The 24,760-nt window shown below is 44.4% G+C and overlaps 1 long non-coding RNA gene across 1 annotated transcript; it reads right to left on the reverse strand.

The window, feature by feature from the left end:
• Positions 1 to 2,603: 2,603 nt before the first annotated feature.
• On the reverse strand, positions 2,604 to 24,249 carry LOC142818318 (uncharacterized). The gene is made up of 3 exons (XR_012895774.2): positions 23,912 to 24,249; positions 19,887 to 20,073; positions 2,604 to 2,956 (listed from the first exon to the last, which is right to left on the reverse strand). It is a non-coding gene; the product is annotated as an uncharacterized LOC142818318 (long non-coding RNA).
• Between the last annotated feature and the right edge of the window lie 511 nt (positions 24,250 to 24,760).

The following is a 24,760-nucleotide window of genomic DNA, read 5'->3' on the forward strand; positions in this document are numbered from 1 at the left end:
ACTTTCAGACTGGGGCGCTTTACTTCCTGCTGCTGTGGTGAAGCAGAGCACAGCTGGCTGGGAGAGGGTGGTGTGGCAGGGAGGAGCAGGCTGTCGGGCCACTCTGGACCCCGTCGCGTGGGGTGTGTATGTGGGGAAGCAATCCCTGCTGCTGCCATCGCTGCGCCAGACCTCTGTCATCTCCCAGGTCCCTCCCGTCCACAGGATTGTTGAGGCAGCCAGCGTGGGGTCCCAAAAAACATGGGGCCCGGGGCAGTCGCCCTGACTGGTCCTATGGGTAGTGGTCAGAGGGGAGGATGGGTCTCAGCAACCTTTCCATAACAGCTTGGATGTGAGCTCCAGGAAGGCAGCACACTTCCCAGGATGTCATGTTAGGCTGGCGAATGGATACCTGGAAGAGAGTCCCTGACCATCAGTGCTCTATGCTGCCTCCTCTTGGGAGCAACAGCAGTGAGCTCCCTAGCCTTGAGGACAGCTGCCTCATCCTTCTCCGTCATTGGGTCAGCTCCTTGCCATCTGTTTCCTGTACAGCATACTGGTTATTGATCACAATGGATGGGGAACAGAGCACTGACTTCAGCTGGAGGAGGCTAGTAGCCAGTCTCCTGCCCATAGAACAGCAAGTTCTCCTTTCTCTGGGGTGACTGCAGTCGGGTGTCTGGATCATGGTCGTGCAAAGTGCAAATCCACATTTGTGGACCTCATATTGCGACGGTCTCGTATTGCAGCAGAGATTCATTCTAATTGTAAATTCTGGGTAATACAAGTCTACAGCCACACTATCTACAGGCCTCAAGTTTGACAAAGGGGATAAGCATTATTCCCCCCACCCTTTACAGATGTAGAAACTAAGGTACAGGGTGGTGAAGTGACTTCTCCAAGGTCACTCAGTAAACCAGTGATAGAACATAGAATAGAATCCTGGGTCTCAGTCCAGTGATCTGACCAGTAGGCAATGCTTCCTCCTGGGATACTGCTTGTGGCCTGATGTATTGGGTGTGTGCTTCAGTGGCAGAGCGATGGGATGGGATAGGAGTGATGGATCCACCACCAACCATTTCAAAATGGAATTACAGGACTGTAACTCAGGTTATACACTATCAGGTCGTTGTTTATCTTGACTTTGATGATGTGTTACAGACTGTAGAAAATTAGAAAGCAGTTGTTGAACTTTCAGTCCTGAACTCTAAAAGACCCGTCTAGAGGAAAGTTGAAACAAGCTGTTAGAAAGAAGGGAGGTTTCCAGTTCTGGATAATGTGCTGAGATTTCAAAGTCTAAAAGGAAAACAGAACTTCACCACAAGTCCCAAGTGAAATCTAAAAATCCCTTGTGCAATCTGTGCAGAGCTGACAACACATGCTTTTCTGACACCTAATTTTATTGTGTTGGCAGAAGTCAGCTGTATGGGAAGAACACTGGTTCCCCCATATTAAGAAGCTTTCCCCTTCCTCTTTTCCTTGGGCAGCCTTCTATTTGTCTGCTGTGTTGGATGGCAATATTTTAATTATACTTTTATAATTTGCTATTAATTGTTTTACTGGATCTTGAATGGCTGGGACATAAGGAAAGTCAGTTTTATAAAATACAATTATTGTTTTCTCAGATGTTACCAGAAGAAATGCTGATTAAAGGTGCCTTTTGTTCAGTATGTGGTTTAAAAGGTGACAAAACCTGCCCTTGCCATTCATGCAACTGAAGCCTGTTTATAAAACAATGACTGAAGGCTTCTATTTATTGTTCTACTCACACTCTGTTCAGAACTGCTAGAAATGCAAATCCACAGCGGAACTCCTCTGTGTGCAGTTTGCTTTAATTAGAATTAAATCCTGATGAATCATGAGTTCTGCTTGCCTCAGAGATGCATAAAGAATCCAGCTTTGGCAGCAAACATCCAGGTACAACAAGCACTAACAGTTTACTAGTTGTACTTACCATCTGCTACAAAGACTTGTTTTTTTTCTTGGAATCACATGCTAACTTGTGATCTGATCATGAGACGCAAAGGATAACCTTTCAATATTTATTTTTCACATCTGGAGTTTTAAAGGGAGAGCAAAAGAAGAAAAGCAGAAAAACCCCAGGCACTTGCCTATTTTGGTTAGTTTTGCTTAAAACTAATCTTTGTGGGCCCCCTTTGCTACACTTTGGACAAGGTAGGAGGCCACTCAAAGCTATGTAAATGTGGGCCATGGTTAATTGCATTTAAAAGATATAATGTGCTTGAAAACCTGGAGAAGTTTGGGTTCAAATGTAACAGCTGCCCCTACCATTCAGGAGAGCTGCGGAAGCGAACACTCCTCCACTCATTAGCAATAGAGTTTTGACTGCCATGATTTTCTGGGCCAGCTGCAAGGAGCAGCCAGCATAGGAAGAAAAGAGAGATCAGCTCAGTTTGGAGCAGAGAGTGTTCCAAACCTTGCCTTCCTCATGTTCCAGAGGCAGACACCAAAGCAGAACTTCAGGATGGAGTGGACAAAGGGCAAATGCTGGAGGATGTGAGCTCACCAGGGCTGAAACAGCACCAACAGGGATGGTGAGCCAAAACCAGCTGCAGCCCTGCCCAATGAACAAAATGAATGAAATCCTAGTAGAAATTACCACCCATAATATTGCACTGGCACTGTGCTGGCCCAGCAGCATGCAGCGAACAGTCCATTCTCACAGAAGCATAACTGTGCAGTTATCTTCAGATAGGCAATTCCCTGAAGTCTGGAGCTCAGTGTCTGACTTTGCAGAATGCAAACTCTTGCACCCTGATAGGTTACCCTGCCTGACAGTCAGCTAGAGAGAGGCGGAATTGCAGGCTCACCACAGTTATTCTTCAATAACCACACAGTGCCCATGCAAATAGTTCTGCTTTGGCAGGCTCCTTTGCTCAGAATCTCCAAACTGGCTGCCAGCAACACAGCCACTTCTGTCTCCCCTCAGATGACTATGCACACACCCACAGTGCACCTAGAAAGGAAGGAGAAAGGGGTTACTCTGTTGTTTGCTCTTTGCACAGTAAACATGATGTGACTGAGCCATGCAGATACAGTGGAGTCCAAATAACTGTTTGCTGAATACAGCACTGATAGGTGGAACCAAACTTGGGACTGCTGGAGCTTAGTGTTTGTGTTGCTACAGCTGGAGCTATAAAACCAGCTGGCTCTGAGCTAAGGCTCTAGAGGAAACTCATTCTCTTGCTCTCTGTAAGTGGTCTAAGTGCCACTACATGGGACAGTGAACCACACCCAGTAGGTTCTTGGGTTACACAAGGCCCATCTACCTGTATGTTCCGGTGGGATTCTGGCAGCTTCTAAAGCACAGAACCCCACTGGAAGCTGCTTGAGGGCTCACAGGCTGTTTTAAAGGATATTATGTGTTCTATACGCTGCAGCTGTGAACAAGTGAAAAGAAACTAACATAAAATATCACCATGTCTTCAGGCTCAGTGCATTGAAATCAGTGAGCAATTTGCTACTGATCTCAGTAAGAGCAGGCTCCTGCTCTTGCTCGTATTGCTCATCCCTGGACACCACTGTGCTCTCACAGGGCCTCCAGGGCTCCCTGCCCTGTTAGCTCTCGGGTGTGTGGGCATTCCCTGTGCACAGTCGCTCCTTCAGTAAAATAGGTGGAAGCCTGGTGGGGAGAGGTTGGCAGGATGATGACAAGGGGCACATTGCTAAGTAGGGTGAATGAGATTGTGGGATGTCTTTGCTCGGGCAGACAAGAAAGTGTAAGGGTTTATGTATGCCTCTGCATGGCCCGGCAGTTTCTTTCCTCTTTAATTTAAAATCAGAATATTTGAATTAAAGCTTAGCTGTTCAGTACAGTAACCATTTTGAGTTAAATAATATTCTGATCCCGTAAACGAGGCCTGGGGATTATTTGTTAAATGTACTTCAGGACATGGCTGCAACAGTATAAACCAGAATCCCCCTTAAGTAAAATTTCCCTGAAATCAAAAGGGGACTTTTTTATTTAATTCCTTCTCTTTTCTGTTTTGATTCCATTCTGCCACTACCTCCCCCATCTCCAAAAGCTCAAAAACCAGCCAAACAAAAATCCCCATAAAGTCTCCAAAAGTTTGAGGATCTAAATCGTCTGTCATGAGTGAGTGAGATAACAGAGCATGTCCCTCACTCTGTATGTTGCTCCCTCTTGAATCCTGTCATAGCATGGCCTCTTACAGGCAGACTTCTCTGGTTAAAAGTACTGTGGATGGAGCATAGGGAACACACTGTGGCCAATTTTGTGTGAAAAATAAGCATGCAAACATGGAAAGCATGCGTGGTCTGAGACAGGCTGCCAATCTGGCTGTGAGTATTTCTGGATATAAATATCAGGATCATAAAACTACAGAGAGCATCATAATCAGGTGAAGAAGCCTGTGTGAGCCAAGATTTAAAAAACACTACTCAGGAAACTGATGTTCCTGCAGTTAGGCAAAGGGGTAAATGTGAGGCTCTACAGTGTATTTCTGCTCAATGGACCACAGTGACATCCAGGAAATTTATATGTAGCAAAATGATCTTTTTCTGTCCAGTGCTGGTCACCTACTGCTAGAGAAGGCAGAAGTTAGATCAGCTGTTTCTATGAATGTGGATTATTTCTCAGAAATCAGCTAGGGAAGGCAATTATCTGTCGAACATGCTTTGACAAGTCTCACCACAGCCATCACCACAGCTATTTCTGTGTGCAAAGCAAAGAGCCTGCTGCAAAGCTTTCCAGTAAATGTGCACTCGGGGCTAGATTAGAAACAGGCCAGTGGAGGCCAGCAATTAGATGGCTGAACCTCCCCTGCCAGGGTTGTGTGAACATCAGCTAGTCCTTCCCTAAGTGCTGCATTGCAATTGACATTGCTCTGCAGAGTGTGTGGTGGCGGGAAGAGGCAAGCTGGAAGGGCATAGGAGTGTCTGGGGGTGTACTGTCTCCTCCTCCCAGCCCTCTGTAGTTCTGTCAGAGCAGGGCCAGCCAGGGCACATTGGTTCTTTTGAATTTGGGGCGGTAGTGTGAAAACTGCCTAACGCTGGGCAATGGCAGCCGAGAAGGTGAAGGACTAGTTATGAAGTGGGCATAAATAATTGCACTGCTTTTCGTTGCTATGGCAACTTCCAGCAGAAGATCATTTGCTTTTGAAAGAAAGGGCCAGATGGGGCTTCCCACCTCTCCCCAAATCCATGTGCAGAGGGAAGCGTCCATCCAGGTTTCTCCTCCTCTAGCAAAGAGATGGGGCGACACCATTCCCTCTGTCGCAGGCTGCATGGCATGGTACGTAGCACGATGGAGTCAGGGTGGTGAAGCAAGGAATGTGTATAGCAGGGATGAGAGCCACTGAACCAAATTGTAAGCCCTGTGTGTGATGGAAACCACTTCAAGCCAGAGGAATGGAGTCCTGGTCCATGAGGAGGGCCCCAAGGTGCTATTGTAAAACAAACACATAACAATAGTAATTAGCAGTTCTCTCACGTGGAGAGGAGGAAGACATGGTCCCCTCCCCAGCAGCACCTGCTCCGAAGTTTGCAGCGGTTTTGTTTGCTTCCCTGGGTATAACATACAGGCAGCAGCTAAAGTGACTCAGTGCCCTGCAATCCATTGAATCAATGACAATCCACCGAAAGGCTTAGGGAAAAGGTCACATCCCTTTCATAGTGCAGTGGCTTCAGCCTGGCTGGAGGAGCAGACAGATCACTGAGTTTCCTTTTCACTCATCATTTGAAGTTTGTCTCCAACAAACATGAGGCGGAGAGACCTCAGTCCTGTTGTTGATTTGTATTAAAATGACAGCTTAGATTCCAGAGCACAAAAGGACAGCCCCAATGGGCCCATCATGAATCAATCCAATTCACCCCCAATTCCTTGCCCTGGCTCAGAGGACAGAGTGCCACTCACTGAGTCTCCAGCATAGTCCCTTGGGATCTCCTGGAAGGCTCCTGTATGTGTTTTCACCCATCTGAGCCCTGGTTTACCTTGTGAGGCTACGTATACACAGTGGAGCTATTTCAAGATACTTCCGGTATCCTGAAATAGCTATTCCGTGTCTTTTGAAAACACACATTATTTCAAAATATAACGGGCTCACTATTCCGATGTCGCGTAAACCTCATTCCATGAAGAATAAGGAATGTTTTGGAATAGCGACTTATTTTTAAATAAGTGCGTGTATAGACAGTGCCAAATTATGAAACAAGCTATTTCAAAATTGACTCAAAATAAGCTATGCAACTTGTGTAGCTTATTTTGATCTTGAGGTGCAGTGTAACTGCACCCTGGGAGATTCACAGATTCAAGGAGGGGCTATCCCCTCCTTGAGTGAGGGGGGATTTGATAGCAGCCTTCAACTTCCTGAAGGGAGGTTCCAAAGAGGACGGAGAGAGGCTGTTCTCAGTAGTGACAGATGGCAGAACAAGGAGCAATGGTCTCAAGTTGTGGTGGGAAAGGTCCAGGTTGGATATTAGGAAAAACTATTTCACTAGGAGGGTGGTGAAGCACTTGAATGGGTTACCTAGGGAAGTAGTGGAGTCTCCATCCCTAGAGGTGTTTATGTCTCAGCTTGACAAAGCCCTGGCTGGGTTGATTTAGTTGGGTTGGTCCTGCCTAGAGCAGGGGGCTGGACTTGATGACCTTCTGAGGTCTCTTCCAGCTCTATGGTTCTATGATTCTATCTAGAGGCCATGCAATGAAGAGGGTTGCTCAATCTGGCTGAACGAAATGAGGGGCTATGGACTTGCAGGTGTGGTCACTGGCACTTCTGGCAACATGAGCGAATTTTTTTAAAAATTGGCATGAAAATGTGGATAGATTTTGAAACCCCTTTGGCTGGACTGTGCTTTTGATAACATGAGTGCGTGGAAGAAGAATCCCTGTAACGGAGTGCAGATTTGCTCCCTAAAGTCAAAGGTTGGTGCTAGAAAACATATCAAAGACATTAAAGCACATTTAATGCAATTCAGCCTTTTAGATTTAAATGTGTTTAATAATGTGAATTAATAGAGTAAAAAAGTAATGATCTTTCTCTCTTTAGTAAGTGGAGAATTTGGAGATTTTGAGTGTTTGGATGAGTTCTAAAAATGGTGTTTAGGTGCCATATTGTATATCGCTGACTGTCGTGTGGGGTTGTCATTGGAGTGACCTAATACCTAGCTATGCACTGTCAACCAAACAGCAAGCTGGGATGTGACTTTCAAAAGTACCACTTTCCAAAAACAAGTACTCCAGCCAGCAACATGGCAGCATCAGTTAGAGAACGATACAGAAATAAGAACTGTCATGTCATGGATTATGTCAGTTGTGGCACACAGAGCAAAACAACTTGCCACACAATACCCCAGTGTGCTAAGGTACTTACATTTTTCCAACCTGACCACTCTCTGTTCCTGATAATTCAGTACAGAAATACAAAGTGTCACAATTTACCAAACCTGTTTGCCTGGAAGAAAACCTCAGACCTAAAAGTGTTGCCAACCAAGTGGAGGCAGAGTCAACACACAATAGAAAGTGTTTGGGGTTTCCTGGCTGCAAAACAATCAATAGTAATTGCAATTGATCTGCAGCTCTGCTTGGAGGTGCCCCTGTGTATTAACCCCAGAATAATAAACAGTCAGAAACCAAAAGGACAACTTGCTTGTGAGCAGTCATTTCACCAAGTGAGGGATGCAGTGAGCACCAATGCAAAATATTCTAGCTAGCTTTTTTCCTGAGACCAAACAAAAATGCCTGTGTTGGTGTCTGATAGAGCATGTTCTGGATTTTATACTGGAGTTGCTGCTTTGCTCTGCAGCTTTAGAAATTAAAAGCATTGATTACAGTATAGCAACCATATGGACATCAGGCACAAATTGGACAGTCTCATTGATCCTGATCCAATATTCAGGAAGAAATCCCTGTGGGAGCAATGGGGGCACAGGTGTTGCAGACCTGGGCCAAGTCAGAGGAGTCAGCTCTCCTCAGTGCATAGAAATAGCGTTGTTTGCTCAGGACAGTGAATACTCAGAATCACCAAGGCTGGAGGAAATGTGAGCATGCTTGGAGAGAAACCATGCATTCCCAGGAAAGGAGCATAGGGAAGGCCTGGCAGAGTGCTTGCAGGGACTCCAAGGCTGATTCTGAAGAATAACAACCTATTTGAATAGTGCTGACTGCTCCCAACTCCAATTGAAACCAGTGAGAACTGACGGTGCACAGCACCTCCTAAGAATTTCTCAGCCCCTTCCAAGATTGAGCCCTCAGAGATCAAGCTTTTTGGTTTTGAAATGACCTACCAAAGCGGATTTAGAGAGCAGATTGGGGCCTGATCCACCTGTGTTGCTCAGCCGGGTGCAAATCAGAAGTAACTCCCTAAATGCCCCAAGTGTTACACTGCTTCAAAACTAGTGTGAGTGGAGGGAGAGCCAGGCCCACTGTGGCTATGTCTACACTGGCAGGTTCTTGTGCAAGAACATGTCCACATTGCCATGTGCTTTTGCGCAAGAGCATCCATGGCGGTGTGGACGCTCTCTTGCACAAGAACGCTCTGTTGGCCATGTTAGCCATAGGGCTTACTTGCGCAAGAAACCTCTGCCATGGGTCCACACTGCTCTCTTGCGCAAGAGCTCTCGCACAAGAGGGCTTACACTTGTTAGAAAAGAGTGTAGCTCTTGCATAAGAAGCCCTGTCTTCTGTCACCGTACTGTAAATCGTCTTGCGCAAGAACGGGCGGGCAGTGTGGATGCTCTGCGGGTTCTTGGATAAGAACAGCTGTTCTTGTGCAAGAACCTGCGAGTGTAGACATAGCCTCCGTGTTCCTGATGCTTTTTAGGAAAGCAGGCTTTCAACTGAACACTCACTGGGCTGAACTGTTTGACATTTGGCTTGCAGCCCTTTTCTAACATTGGTTATTAAAATCCTTGGCTGGAGGGGGCCTTCCAAATTCAAAGGCTGTGTCTACATTGGTGCGATCTTGCACCAAAGTGGCCACTTTTGTGCAAAAACATGCTGCCTGTCTACACTGGCGGGGAGTTCTTGCACAAGAACACTGACGTTCTAATGTGTGAAATCAGGGCTTCTTGTGCAAGAACTATGATGCTCCTGCTCAGGAATAAGCCCTCTTGCGCAACTGTTCTTGCGCAAGAGGCCAGTGTAAACAGGCAACATAAATTTCTTGCGCAAGAAAGCCCGATGGCTAAAATGGCCATCGGAGCGTTCTTGCGCAAGAGAGCATCTACACTGGCACGGATGCTCTTGCGCAAAAGCACATCTCTTGCGCAAAGGCACATGCCAGTGTAGACGTTCTCTTCTGCAAATACTTTAACGCAAGAACTCTTGCGTTAAAGAGTATTTGTGCAAGATCATGCCAATGTAGATGTAGCCAAAGTGATTAGCAGTAAAAGCCATGGCTTGTGGGAGGCAGAGCTCCTTATTTCAGAATATATTTTTAAACACAATTACCTTGGCCAGTGCAGCATGGCCCAGTGAATAGGACACTGGAATGCAACTGGATTGCATTCGAGGCTCTGCTACTGGCCTGCTGACTGACCTTGGGTGAGTCATTTAATTGCTTTCTGCCCCATTCTCCCCAGCTGCAAAGTGGAGCTAATGATAGTATCTTCCTTTATGAAGCACTTTGAGGACTGCAGAAGCTATTTATTGTGTGTATTGGAAAGAATTCTTTCCTTTGTCTTTATTTTCCTCATGTTGTCAATTGTCAACAGTTGCAAAGAAGCCTGAGTGGAGAGAAGGCACTGGGGCCATCAGAACAGAGGCAGGCATCCCTGAAGGAGACAGGGAAGGCTAATAACTACTGCAGAGAGAAGCCATTATGGAAACTATCAATCTGGGTTGTACTTATGCCTGAGGAAGTACATGAATCTATTTGCCTTTGACTGTGATCTGGGTAAGTGCATTTGGAAAACAAAAACAAAACCAATGTTTTTAGAAAAAGCAGCCCTTCATGGAAATAGCAACTTCCTGAGTGTTAGAACCTAGAGTTCCCAAGCTGCATTTGTACATTTTCACCATGTTAATGTACAGCAGTGTAGCTCCATTGGGGACTATTAGCTTTTAGTAATATGGAAGATTTTGTATCCTATGGCAGGTAATGCTTTCCAGACTGCATTGATCTGCTAGACCTGAACTGTTTTTTTTCTGTAAATACAAGGTCAAACGAACAAGTTGAGTCCTGAAAAAATGGCATGCACTGTATGTGATTTAGCAATGATCAAGTATTCATATAAGACTGTTCTTTCAGGGAGTGACATACTCATGCCAGGGAATAAGGAACTGAGAATGATGTAATCACTCACTAAATAAGAGACTCTAGAGCCTTTGAGTTCAATTTCCAGCTTGCTCTCAATGGCCCCCCTGCACTAGACAAATACCAGTGTGCTAAGCGGGATCATCTCAGTTTGATTTCTGCTTATTTCCTCACATTGGCTAGCTCACATTAGAAATGGAAGCATTGGCAAAAAACAAAAACAAAACCTACCATATACTTAGTGTACTCTCGATGAGAAATCTTGATGCTTTTTTAAATGAATGTGGCTAGTCTGAGAAGAATGTCCCTTGAAATATATATCCATGTGAAAGGGCTGCAGTTTTACTACTTTCAGGTCTCCTGGGAGGGATGATCTTGTACATGGTACTGTGTATTGGTACTGTATTCTCTGCTGCCGGTAATGCAAGTTCGGTGTAAGGAAAGATTACAGGATTGGACCCACACTTCAGCTAAACGAATGATTTCTAATTAATTAATGGCCTTTCATTCTTTATTTCCAGGTACAGTCTTCAAATACATTGCTCAGTGATTGCCTGGTAACAGATAATCCCAATCCACTGTAATTTAACAGGAGTTGTAATCTTCAGGATTACAAAAGATCCTAGTTATAAATCAGTAATGGACAATCTAGGTTAGTGAGTGGACTGCAAGCGTGGCCTTCTTATTTCAGTGGGCTGGAAGATTGTTGTAACCAAGACGGTCTCCCAGGATAGAGTAGTGCTTGAGTACCTAGAATTGGCGTACCTAGAATTGGTGGGATGTGCCGACTGATGTGTAGCAATGCTTTGATTGGATGCAGAGAGAGCACATGGCTCTCCCAGTCAATGTTGAGTGCAATGAGCATGCATCTCACTTCCGGTGCCCTTGCTTTATGTGTGTGTCACTTTAGTAACACTGGCAGGAAAATGATGTGAATAGAAACCAACAGAATCTGGCAATCTGCGCATGGGCAGTGATAAACAAAATGCCACAGGGGCCATACATAGAAACTTGATGGACCACCGGTTGCCCATCACTGCTATAAATCATGGATGGAAGCAATGAAGAATAATCCTCATTGTTGTATGGAAAAATATTAATGTCTCTTTCTGAAGCATTTGGTAAAGAAGGCGTTTAAGACAACTTCCTTCTGGGTTCTTTTGTCTTGTGACTATGACTAAATGCATGATGCTGTCACCAGAATTTCTTTTGCTACATGTACTGATTTTACAGACAGCTTTCTTGCTGAGTTAGTATGTTTGCCGGAAACTCATGCATGTGTATTGCAGTAATAGAAAGCACTCCAGATTTTGGCAGAAAACAAAAATTCCTCCTAGCAGGCTGCCTTTTTACAATTAATGAGGATTCTTTTTAATGTCATCTCTCTCATTTCAAAGCAAATAAATTAGTCTCTCTTGGTTACCAGATAATGTCAACCAGGAGGCAAGGCATCTGGAATTGCTTTGCTGCAAGAAAAATCTTTTGGTTGAAGCAGTCAGGCTTAAAGCTTCTTCAAGACTCATGTCACCAATGGTGATGTACACTCAAATACAACCAGGCATGGGTGACGAGGTAAATTCAGTGACAAATGGGGTAATTTTCAGGTTTTCCTTTCAGTTTTTTTCTTTGTTTTGTAATCTATAATGTTTTGGGACTTTCCAGGTTGATTTTATGAATGTTGATTGGTTGCGGTACTAGGGCAGATGGTGGAGTAGACAAGGGAAGTGTAAAGTGTGTATCATTTTTAATCTATTTAGTTTATCAAGGGAAAATCCGGAATTCCTGTTTGAATGAAATCATTTACAGGGTGGTTCTGTAGGCCAGCGGCATTACGTAATCACATTTCTCTTCTCTTTTTTGCTTCAACTTCCAGCTCTTGATCCACCCCTGATGCCAACAGATATGTACTCAACATGGTTCCGCCTGCCTTCGCTGCCACTACCTGTGGTTATGCTGCTAATTATATGCACACTAGCTCGATGAGAGATAGCACGAGTCTGCAGCTATTTTGGGGTACCGGAGGTATCCCAAAATAGCTATTGCATGTCTTTTGAGCGTGCCCATTATTTCGAAATATAATGGGCTCGCTATTCTGACATCTCTGTAAACCTCATTGAACAAGAAGGGACATTTCAGAATAGCAATTTATTTTTGAGATAAGTGCTGTGCAGACAGCACCAAATTTTGAAATAATCTATGCAATTTTAACTCGAAATAAGCTATGCAATTTGCATAGCTCTAATTGAGTACCTTATTTCGAGCTCTGGGTGCAGTGTAGACACACCCTGCATAAGCAGAGAATCACACTTCAGAACCTTTGTATAGATTGGGGTGGGCAATAAGGGGCCCACAGGCCAGACATGCAGAGTTAGCACCTGGCAGGCCACCAGATGTTTTATTTACCTGAGTGTCTGCAGATATAGCCACTCGCAGCTCGCATTGGCCGCAGTTTGCTGTTCCCAGGCAATGGGAGATGTGGGAAGCAACACAGGCTGGACTGTCACTTCCTGCATCTGGCATAGATATAGCTTTAGTCCCACTTACTATTGTGCAACTTGGTTTAAGAAACAAGCTGAGAATCGGAAATCAATTAAAATAGAGGAAGGCCTTCTTTAGCCTATCTCTTCACACAGTCAATCTTTCTTTCTTGCCATTCCCCAGATTCCTCAGATGTGACCTCCACCCATCTTAGGCCTGATTTACATATCAAGTTTTGCAAGCATATCTAGGTAGGCTAGGAGTGTGAAAAAATCATGCACCTCCACCAACGTAACTGGTTTATGCCAGTAAAATCCCCAGGATAAACAACAAATGAGTGCTTCTGTCAGCATAACTAACATGTTTTACTATGCCAGCAGAACGCTGCCTTCTGTTGTGTCTATGCAAGGGGGTATGCCAGCAAAGTTATGCCAGCACAGGTTGTGTAGTGTAGACATGGATTTAGACTCCGTTATATACTCAGATGCCAGCGTGGTGTGCACAATACAAAGAACTTGAAAAGAAGTTAGACTTCTTTCACTCAGATTCAGCAGGCCTGATTTTAAACTCATTTACAGTGTTTCAGCATTGGTGAAATACCATTGGCTTCAATGGCATTATCCCAAGCTATATGAGGGTCAGTTTCAGCGAAAACGTCCACAGGTATCAGTAAGTCTAAGTGAGTCGAGAGTAGGAGTTGTATTGAGGTACAGTTCATGCTGATAGGATCAGAAGAATGTGCACATTATACCAATTGCCATCCTTTCAGTTCACTTGGACTCACCTCTGAAGTAGTCTCATGGGGCTCCTCCCAGACCTAATTGCACTCTGTGAGAATTGTGGAAAGTGCATGTTCTTCATTACCCCAGAGTTACTTTTCTAGAAACTAACAGTACAGAATATCAAAGAGCACTAAGTGAGGGTACGTCTACACTACAGAGTTAGTTCGAACTAACTTAGTTCGAATTAGTTAATTCGAACTAAGCTAATTCGAACTAACGCGTCTAGAACTAAAAACTAGTTCGAATTAGCGTTTTGCTAATTCGAACTAGCATGTCCACATTAAGTGGACCCTGAAGAGGGCTTAAGGATGGCCGGAAGCAGTGCCGGCAGGGCATCAGAGTAGGACTTAGAGCATGGAGATGCTGTCTCAGGCTAGCCGAGGGCTGCGCTTAAAGGGACCCAACCCCCACCCCGGACAGACAGTTCTCAGGGGTGCCTCGCTTGAAAACCAGTCCTGGCTTGGAGTGCCCGGAGTACCCATACTGGGCACATCACACCACTCAGCCATCAGCCCGGCTGCACTTGCCGCAGGTTGCCATCTGGGAAGAGGGGGCAATTGGGGGGCTGCAGGAGAGCTTCCACCCCGAGAAGCCCACAGAGCCAGCCCAGTCCTCCCCATCGGGGGCTCGTGCCCCATTCCTCCCTCACCTCCTTCCACTTACCCTTCCCTAGCCCCTTTTCTTGATGTACAAAATAAAGGACACGTGTGTTCAAAAATGGAATCTGTCTTTATTGAACAAAACTGGGGGAGACTGGGAAAAGGAGGTGGGAGAGGGGAAGAGAGAGACTGGGAGAGGGGAGGGCAACTAAAATGATCAGGGGTTGGGAACAGGTCCCATATGAAGAGAGGCTAAAGAGACTGGGACTTCTCAGCTTAGAAAAGAGGAGACGGAGGGGGGACAGGATAGAGGTCTCTAAAAGCAGGAGTTGGGTGGAGAGGGTGCATACAGAAAAGTTCTTCATTAGTTCCCATAAAGAAGGACTAGAGGACACCAAAGGAAAGGAATGGGTAGCTGGCTTCAAACTAGTAAGAGAAAGTTGTTCTTCACAAAGCAAAGGGTCAACCTGTGGAACTCCTTGCTGCAGGAGGCTGTGAAGGCTACAACTAGAACAGAGTTTAAAGGGACGTGAGATCAAGTCATGGAGGTTGGGTCCATGGAGTGGTATTAGCCAGGGGGTAGGAGTGGTGTCTCTGCCCAAGGTTTGTGGAAGGCTGGAGAGGGATGGCACAAGACAAATGGCTTGGTCACTGTCTTCGGTCCATCCCCTCCAGGGTCCCTAGGGTTGGCCGCTGTCGGCAGACAGGCTACTGGGCTAGATGGACCTTTTGTCTGACCCAGGACGGCCATTGTAAGCTCAGGGCTCAGGGTCGGGGGTCTCAGTGGACCCCCTTGATTTTCATGCACACCTGCTCTTGGGTGGCCAGGCTGGCAGCTCTCCTGCCCAAGCCGGCCACTTTCCTGTGCCTAGTGCGGAGATCGTGGACAAGGTCCACGATGTCCGCACTAGCCCAGGCGGGTGTCCGCCTCTTGCGGTCCCGGGCAAGCTCCCGGGAGCCGCCAGCCTGTTCCCGGGAAGAGGGGGAGGGCTGGGGGGCATCGGGTGACTGGCTCGATCCGTGCCAGGTGCAGGGTCTGCTGGCTGGGTGCTGGCAGGCTTGCACCTGACACGGGCACCGTAGCCATCCCGTGCCCCTTTAAGGGGTCCGGGGCCGGGAGGGGGGCATAGAGTTTTCCTGGTGTTGGCCAGAGTGGCCACCAGGGAAACCTGGGGAGGGCTAGCCTCCCACTAGTTCAAATTAAGGGTCTACACAGCCCTTAATTCGAACTAGCTAGTTCGAACTAGGCTTAATCCTCGTAAAATGAGGTTTACCTAGTTTGAACTAAGCGCTCCGCTAGTTCGAATTAAATTCGAACTAGCGGAGCGCTAGTGTAGCGCCTATGAAAGTTAGTTCGAACTAACGTCTGTTAGTTCGAACTAACTTTGTAGTGTAGACATACCCTGAATGAGTCCCATGACAGGAGAGAGCAGCACTCCTCAAGATGCAAGATGTTTTTAGCTTATATTTTTAAAATAAATTCAAGGTGGCAGCACCTAAGAAATGCCCATCAAAATAACGCCATCCCAAACACAGGTCTTCGTGCACGCTTGTCTATTTTCCAATGCTGAGGCCCCAACCCAACTCTCGATAACACAAATATAAGTTTGGAGTAACTCCACTGGCTTCTATGGGGTCATTCTGGGTGAAAATAGAATGGAACTCAGAAGGCAAAATTCAGCCCTTAGGATAAGTTGGTGCATGTGATGGCAAGGTTTCAGTCTGGGCTAAAATGAGACCAAGGATAGTCTACTTCAGCTGAAGGGTTCATTGGGAAATGTCTGAGTTAGCCCATAACCATAGTTTTCTCAGCTTTGCCACAATTAAAGGCTGAGATTAAAATACATCTGAGATAGCTGGACTCTCTTTCAAGTAAGAAATGAAAGGGAAAAGCACCCAAAAAGAATTCCCAGACTGAACTAAAGGCCCTGGGATAGGGCGATCCTTTACGGTAAACTATGAATGATGTGCAGAGTGAGAAAAGCTATGATGATGTTCATTGAAGACTCACCTTCCTGAATACGAATTATCTTGCTTTCTTTCTGGAAGTATAGAACAGATAACAGATTGTAGAGGGACAGATTGTATCCTTACATTTACCCCGTGCAACCCCACTGGCTTTAATGGGCTTACAGGGGGCGAAAGTAAAGGCAGAACTTGGTTTTCATTATCTTTATAGCTTGTCATCTCTCCCTCGTTGCTAATCTTACGTAGCACCAGTCTGGCCATAGCAGGAAAGTAGAAAGAAATCCAAGCTATGTTCTTCCAAAATAGCCATTAAAGCCAGGTCTAACCAGTTTTCTTGCTTTCTCTTTGCATGAAAAATAAGTATCAAGAGAGGGAAATCAGTGATCAAGTAATCAGGATGAGGACTCTGTCCTGCAGAGCACTATTGTTAGCTTACTTGTCTTACTGTTGTTTTGTCTTGGATATATGGCAAAGCCCTAGGACTGAAATCTACTCCTGTGCAGAATGCCAGCCCATGGCCTACATGCTGTTTCAGACTCAGATTAGGGCCTAAATGGAGCATAGAGCTTGTCCAGGATTGCAGCTCATCCTAACTCAAAGTGTGGAGATACAAAGGGCTAGTCATGGTGGTATAGAAAATGTGTAAATGAAGACTGTAACAGCCTAGGGAGGGTTGGAGGTTGGGTATATGTGTCATTTTCATTTCAAATGTCCAGAGTGAAGGCTTTGGCTGTTTGTGTGCGTGAGATAGGCAAATAGCAACCGTCATCTGAGACACTTAAGCACTGTTCTAGTTAGCTGGACTGAGTAAGGAGGCCTCCTCCTCTCCAAGTGCATGGAATTCACCCGGCACACTGATCTTATTTATCTGTGCCATGCTCAGCTACTATCATGGAGGCAGGGGCTAGAGAAAAACAATAGATAAATAAAGGTGCCTGCTCTTGAGTCTTTGCTATGTTAGGGTACTGCCACCCTAGTTCGAACGAGGGTGGCTAATGTAGTCATTCAAACTTGCAAATGAAGCCTGGGATTTAACTATCCCGGGCTTCATTTGCATGTTCCCGGGCGCCGCCATTTTAAAATGCCTGGTAGTTCAAACTACCTGCCCGCGGCTACACGCGGCACGGGCTAGGTAGTTCGAATTAAAGCTCCTAATTTGAACTACCATTACTCCTCCTCCTCATTGCAGAAGGAGTAACAGTAGTTTGAATTAGGAGCTTTAATTCGAACTACCTAGCCCGTGCCACGTGTAGACGCGGGCAGGTAGTTCGAACTACCGAGCATTTAAAAATGGTGGCACCCGGGAACATGCAAATGAAGCCCGGGATATTTAAATCCCGGGCTTCATTTGCAAGTTCGAATGACTACATTAGCCACCCTCGTTCGAACTAGGGTGGCTAGTGTAGACGTATCCTTACTGTGCAGAAATTCCAACAGAGGGCCAAAGTTCTGAGCTAAGTGAAAGCACATGTCATTTGAAGTTTATGGGGTTTAAGATGATGTGGCCAATGACTCAGATGATCAGCCAACTGTTCTGCTGCCTGGTTAACTCTGCTCAACTGTTAGGCCAGTTTAGGTAGGTCTGCATGCCATTGTACATTCAGTCTTTGAGACCAGGGCTTACGAACTGGGTGTTTCCATGCTTGTGCTCAAGTATCCACACTGAACTGAAAACCTGGGTTTATACCTGTTGGACCCAGATCTCACAACCACGCTAACATGTGCATCTTCTGATTTGACAATGCAGCTTGAGCTGCATCCACGAAGCCAAATGACACGGCTTTGGGACTTTGGCTCTGACCTGCATCATACCAGGTGCTTGGTGATTCACGTCAGATTGATTTGTATGAACAGAAGCAGGGCTCAGGCTCAGAGCCTGTGTGTGTGTGTGTGTGTGTGTGCAGATTAGGCCTACCCCCAAATTAGCTGGTCCTAAATTAGAGGAACACAGCAAGAAAAAATCCTAGAGTACTTTGCAAATATATATAAAATTATTTGTGTAGATGACTTCGCCCACAAGTGAAATTCAGTTGCCTTTGGGGTACAAAGTGGCTGATTACTAGTAGACAAAAATGTGAAGAATACACTGTCCAGTTGGAACCTTAGGGCAAATTGCAAATATAACTAACTATCCAAATGGAATTTGTCTAGCTGAGCATTCAGAGTAGATAAGATATTGCCCTTCTGGAAGACCAACACTATCGCCTTTGTTTTTCACAACACCAAGGTGAGTTAATGGAGTGCTGGAGATTGCAAGCCCGAAAAACCTGCTGAATTTTGTTTGCCTTAGATTGTTGATCCAAACAGATACAGGCGGATACTGAAAGGTGAACTCTTTGATGGCTTCAGATAAGAGTATGGAAATTTACAAAGTGACCTAGACATTCATCAGGTGGTTACACAAAAGCCAAAAAATAAGTTATCAGCATTTCTTTATGAAGTTGCACACTTTGGGGAGCAATGTGAGTTTCCTGAGAGGTTGTTGTTGCTGCCCATTTGTCATGAATGGACAGCAAAAGGAATGGAGTGATTCAGACACCTCTTTTGAGACGCAAAAGAGATGTCACCAAGTTACAGTTTGCCCTTCTGCCTAAAGACTTTTACTCACCATTGTTAAAAGGAATATATAAGGCCTGGGGCTTCACTACACCCTCCACCGCCATCCCTGTCCCCGCCAATCTAAGCTATGCAACTTCAGCTATATGATTAGCATATCTGAAGTTGACATACTTACCCTGGGGTCTTTCATGCAGTAAGGTCAGAGGGGGCTGCTCTCCCATTGACTCCAGATACTCTTCTCATCCTGGTGGAGTACTGGTGTCAATGGAAGAGCGCCTGGAGGTCGATTTATCATGTCTAATCAGACACGATAAATCGACTGCCAGTGAATTGATTGCTGCAGCATTGATATACCATATACTAAAGATAAGCACTAAGAATGCTACAGCTGAAAGAGATTTGAGGGTGGGGAGAAATATTTTTCCTCTTTTTTTCCCCCCAGTTTTCTTCTTTTGTACATGAGACAGAATTTCTCGTGTAGTCAATTTAATTGTTTCCCTTGTATTAACACTCTGGCTTCTGCTCTAGTATAGTGTTTTGTATGGTTAGGGGAAAGAGTGAAACATTTTAAAAATAGGAAAATGGGTTTGTTAAGCCACAAAAGTTGGCAGGGAGACATGGGGCTTGAGTTAGTACCAGCACCTTCTTTTGGTTTGTTGCTTTCAGCTTGAGAGACTATATTTAAAATAATGGAAACACATTCTAAAAATGCAAAATTTCTGTTATGTACAGCTTACAAACATTACTGAAAATGAATTTAGAGAAAAATCTCATCCTGAGGTGTCTGTTAGAACACTACTGCCCAGCTGGAAGTGCATAGAAGGATTGAGTACAAGATATGATTCTAGACCGCAAAAACTGCTGTTTTGGCTAAGAGCTGAACAAAAATGGTATAACGGCAGTAGGACATGAAAACTCAGCACCCAGAGAAGGAAAAATTGCAAGTCCTGGAAGCAGGGTTTCCAGATAGTTTCACAAAAAATACCGAACATGGTGGGGAGAAAAAAAAAAGAACACAGGGACCAAAGTTGTTGAGCAAAAAGAAAAAAAACTGTGCAAAAAAATGTGTGTCAGTGCCTTTAAATCCCCCCGCCCTCACCAGACACGGCAGCGGAAGAATGTTCCAAGATTCCTTCTATTGGAGAAAAACAGAAAATACCGGACATTTTACATCTTGCAACCCTAACTGGAAGCTAGAGATGAGTCCATCCTAAATAACAACATGAGGCAGACATGACTATATAGAGATTCTAGCAGCTTTGCAGCTCTTTATCACTATAACATACCTGCTGCAGGGAACAACTTCTGCCAGGAGACACCAGGAGACGTCATCTTCATGCTAGTCCCTCTTGAGTTTGTCATGAGAAGGACTTGCTTTGGAATGTAGTTTGTGAGTGTCTCAGGAACACATTCAGAGTTTCTGAGACACAAAACCTTGTCATCAGGGTATAAAATGGGATCCAACCTCCAGGCCTGTCAGAAGAAAGTTTTGCACTTAGATTAGTCCTCACCAAAGACTATATTTTATACATTTGTCATGGGCCACTAACCTTCTTTGAATAATATGTTTCCTCTCCAATATGTCATGTGACAGTTTCCAGGTGCCATTTGCTTTTTGTAGTTCATGTTTTTATATTGTCCTAACAAGTCAAGATTTAGCTATCTTTTTTAATGCTCTGAGCAGTTGGAAAGCTACGTGCAGATAAGATTGTGGTAGAAGAGGGACATGGCTGGATGCCGGTTGCCACACAGATGTAAGTTGGCATGAATGAGAGCTGTCTGCTATGCTGGTGAGTGCTGAAGTTGTCGTACAATGACTACCAGAGGCTCAGATTGCACTTATATCACATTTTGCTTAGTGACAAATTTAAATGAGAACAAGAATTATAGCAATATTTCCATAGTAATAGATTTGACTTTGCAGGTGTCCTCAGACATACCAATGTGGTTTTAATTGATCCGATTATAAAAGGTTTTACATATGTGGCAGCATATAGGCCCATAATCGACCACACCCCCTGTAATAGTTTGGTTGGTGGGAGCAGCTGAATAGACTGGACATGTTGATGCTTCAGTTGCTTAGGCTGAAAAACCCTTGCGGGAAGGTTGGTAATCAATCCCACGCTGTTCACACAGCCCTTTAAGTAATAGTCATACATTTCCCCCCAGAAAACACAGACTTCCCCACATGTTTCAGTAAGTCAATGACCCATACACCTGGTGGAATAATGTCACTGCTGTAAAGCCTTGTGAAGTCTTAAAGCTTTTACTTACTTATTTAATTAGGAAACCTATAGGAGAAAAGAGGACTAAGGACAAACCCTAAAGATTCTTTCTATGTGATTTCACGGATTATAAGACAGGAAAGTCACCACTGTGAGCTGAGCAAGCTCATTTGACATCCCCCCCACCCAGTCTATGTGTCATCTGCAAACTTCATCAGAAATGATTTTCTTCAAGTCATTAATAAAAATGTTAAATAACATAGGGCCAAGAACTGATCCCAGTGGGATCCCACTGCAGGTTGGACCTCCCAAAACTGGAACTCCTTCATCTGGCAACTGGACCATGGGTGTTCTTGGACCAGGCAGTAAGAGGGCTGGTGGCTTGGAGCCTGGCAGGGCTGGGACTAGGACCAGCGCCAGAGCCCTAGTAGTACAACAGTGGCTGCAGCAGCCCCAATAGCAGGGCCAGGGATGTGATAGTTGATGCAGCTGCAGTAGGAGGGCTAGGGCCAGAAATGCAGCAGCTGCAGCAGCCACGGTAGCAGAGCCGAAGCCAGGGACACAGCAGCCCTGATAGTGGGGCTGCAGCTTGGGCAGTCCAGGCTGCCAGGGCCACAACAGCCTGGCAGGGGGGAGGATGGCTAGGGCTGTCAGCGAGGAGGGAAGGAGAGGTCCAACCTGTACAAGCATACTTGTCCAATGATGATTCTCCATTTATAATTGTACTTTGAAACTTAACAGCCAGTTTTTATTCAGTTGAATGCATGTCATGTTGATTTTGAATCATTCTCATTTCTTAAACAAAATGTCATGTGGCAACAGTCATATGCCTTGCAGAAGTCTATTACTGTTACCCATATCAACAAAATATGAATCTCATTTTTTTTTAAAGTTATCAGTATAGTTTGACAAGATCTATTGTCCATAAATCTGTTTTGATTTCCATCAATTATTTTGCCCTCTATTAATGCTTTATTAATTTAGTCCTTTATGAGCCATTGCATTATTTAGCTGAGGACTGACATCAGACTAACTGACCTACATTATCTAGGTTACCCCCATTTATCTTTATATAATATTGGCACAATATTAGCTCACTTCAAATCTTATGGAACTTCCTCCAGTGTTCCAAGACATTAAAAATAAACATTAATGGTAGAGAGAGTGCCGCAGACAAGTTTTTAAAAAGTCTTGCCTGCAAATTATCAAGACCTCCTCTTCTGAAAACATCTGATATTAATTGCTGCTGCCTAGCGGTCTTCTGAATGACTTTTGTAATGGACAGCATTTCTTCATCATCGTTGTCATCATCATTCCAGAGGTGCTGGAATATTTTGTATAATGGGGATTGCTGAGAGCCATTGAACCAGTTATAAACCCTGTATCTGATGGTAACCACCTCAAGCTAAGGGATGCAACAGCACCGCCAAACCCCCTGGTTCCAGCATTTATATGTGTGATAGGACTATATCATCTGAATTTTCCCAGCCGCACCACCAAAACATTTATGATACACGTCTGCCTTATCTGCATCGTTATGGCATTTTCTGTTACTTTCCAGCTAGTAACAGACCAATACCACTGTGCCTCAAATACTTTTGTGCGGGGGTAGACAATAAAATCCCGCAGGCTGGATGGAATTTGCCAGGGTTAGCCCCTGGCAGGTCACTGGCGATTTATTCACGCCCCTGTCCTCAGGTGAAATCGCTTGCAGCTCTTGTTGGCCATGTATCACCGTTCACAGCCAATGGGAGTTGTGAGAAGTAGTGTCCCAGTTCATGCCACATCTTGTGGCTCCTATTGGCTGAGAACGGTGATTTGTGGCCAACGGGAGCTGCACGTGGTCATACCTGTGGATACACAGGTAAATGAAGCACCATCAGCTTGCCAGGGGCTAACCCAGGCAAACCACCTCTGGCTTATTACCCAGCCCTGTTTTAGCAGCTCCTTATTGTCCTTAACTCTGCTGGCTACAGTTTTCTCCTTATGTTATTTCTTAGCATCTACTATATATTCCTTATTATCAACTTTCCCTTTTTTCTATTTGTTAAATATTGTGTTTATTTTTTATAGTTGCTTTCACTTCCTTTTGAGCCAGATTGTTGTTTTTTTAAATCAGTGTAGCCCTCTTTTTTTATTTTGAGTGTCTGGCTTTTATGCCATCTAATAAAACATTCTTTAACAGTTTCCAGTTATCATTCACATTTTTCTGTTTAAATTGATCGGATTTTCTCAAAGCCATTTTATACTGGTGCTCTGTGTGGTTAAAAGTCAAGCAATGATGACTTTAAAATCACAGAATTGGCTTTAACAAATGAAAGCAGAGGGTATGATTGTTCATATACACATGACTTTATACCATTTGCCATGATAGGGTGTAATCAGTAAAGCATGTGCTGCAGATAAATTAGTAGTTTTTTATCATAGCAGATAAGTAGTTGCAGTATGTTTGTACATTTCTGTTGTACCTTTCCTTTCTTTATACCAGTTTATGAGCCATTGTTCTCATCTCATCAGATTTGCTAGAAAATCTGCTCTTGAATGTTTCCACAAAAAGAAGGAAAAGGAATGAATGAATTGAGAGGAAGCCCCACACACTAAGCTCTTAGGGAAAGTGTGAAATAAACAAAATTACTTTCTTCATAAGAAATCTGCATTACTTTCTTGTCACTGGATATGATCACGTTGAACCAATGCAACTTTCAACAATTCCTGATCCTGAGCTGTTGATTAGCACATTCCGAGTCCAGAGCAGTTCAACAGGAGAAAATCTTTTCAGTGATCCTGCAAAATGCAGAAAATCTAGAACTCTAATTGACTTCAGTAAGATACGTGGCTGGCTGCCCGTCTCAGGATCAGGCCTATGCTTTATATTTTTATAAGCAACAAAAGCAAAACCAAGTTCGATACCTTAGCATACATATTTCTTTATGTACAATGTTCTTAAAGTATTTGAGCAACAACTATTATAAGGATAATGGTCTATCCTCTCACATGGCTTGAACCAGAGGTCATTCTGTGGGTTATTATAGTACAAAGATGAGAGCAAAGATTGACTGAAAAAGGGAAGTAAAAGGCAGCCTTACCTAATGTGAAAGTCTGGAGTCAGAATGGGAAAACAGCTTAGCAAGCCTGGTCAAGTAGCGGCCTTACCATTTGCTCTGACATCATTCATTCCAGCCTGGTTCACAAGATCAAAGAACATATGCCTTAAAGAAGGACTCAGTACAAAACACCGATAGTAAACATAAGTGCATGCAGACTAATGTGCATGCACCTGGCTGCCTGACATATCTCTCCTCCCCCATGCCAGGGGAAATCATTGCTTTTTGTGGCAATTTATCAGAGTGTATTCTCAAAATCAGGCCCTTTGAATTGCACAGGGAAAGCATAGGAAAATCTTTCATTTGAAACAATATCACATTTCTTCTGTCTTTTTGTCAATATGCGAAACAGATTCATGATACAAGCTCTGTTCCACCACGTGGGATTGAAAAAAAACCACTCCTGGCAGATGTTTCGTTTTTCCTTCAGAAAAATTATACAAGGTCATAAAGCACTTGGGGAGGGGGAGTTTCTTCAGTGTCTGAGAGGCACGTGACTATTAAATCATCCCTTAGTACTCCAAACTATTTTACCAGAGCTAATAATATTAACATATGTGGATAAAACAAAAGATTTGAGGGTTGTGCAATTTAAAGCAAGATGCTGGAGTGTTAGACAATGTGCCACCAAAGGTAGAATTCAGGGTCTCACAGGCAGAGAAGAGGTGAAAAGCGAGAGGAAGGGAAGAAAAGATGTTTTAAAGAGATGAAAGTGCACGTTAATATTCTTCCAGTCAGGTAATGCAGGATCAGGAGACTCAATTTCTATGCTCACCACATAGGTTAGTAACTTAGCTTCACCATGGCTCTCATTTTCCAGCTGTAAAGCAC

Source organism: Pelodiscus sinensis, chromosome 14 (genome assembly GCF_052426305.1).
Source record: "Pelodiscus sinensis isolate ZL-2025 chromosome 14, ASM5242630v1, whole genome shotgun sequence".
NCBI classification, from domain to species: Eukaryota; Metazoa; Chordata; order Testudines; family Trionychidae; genus Pelodiscus; species Pelodiscus sinensis.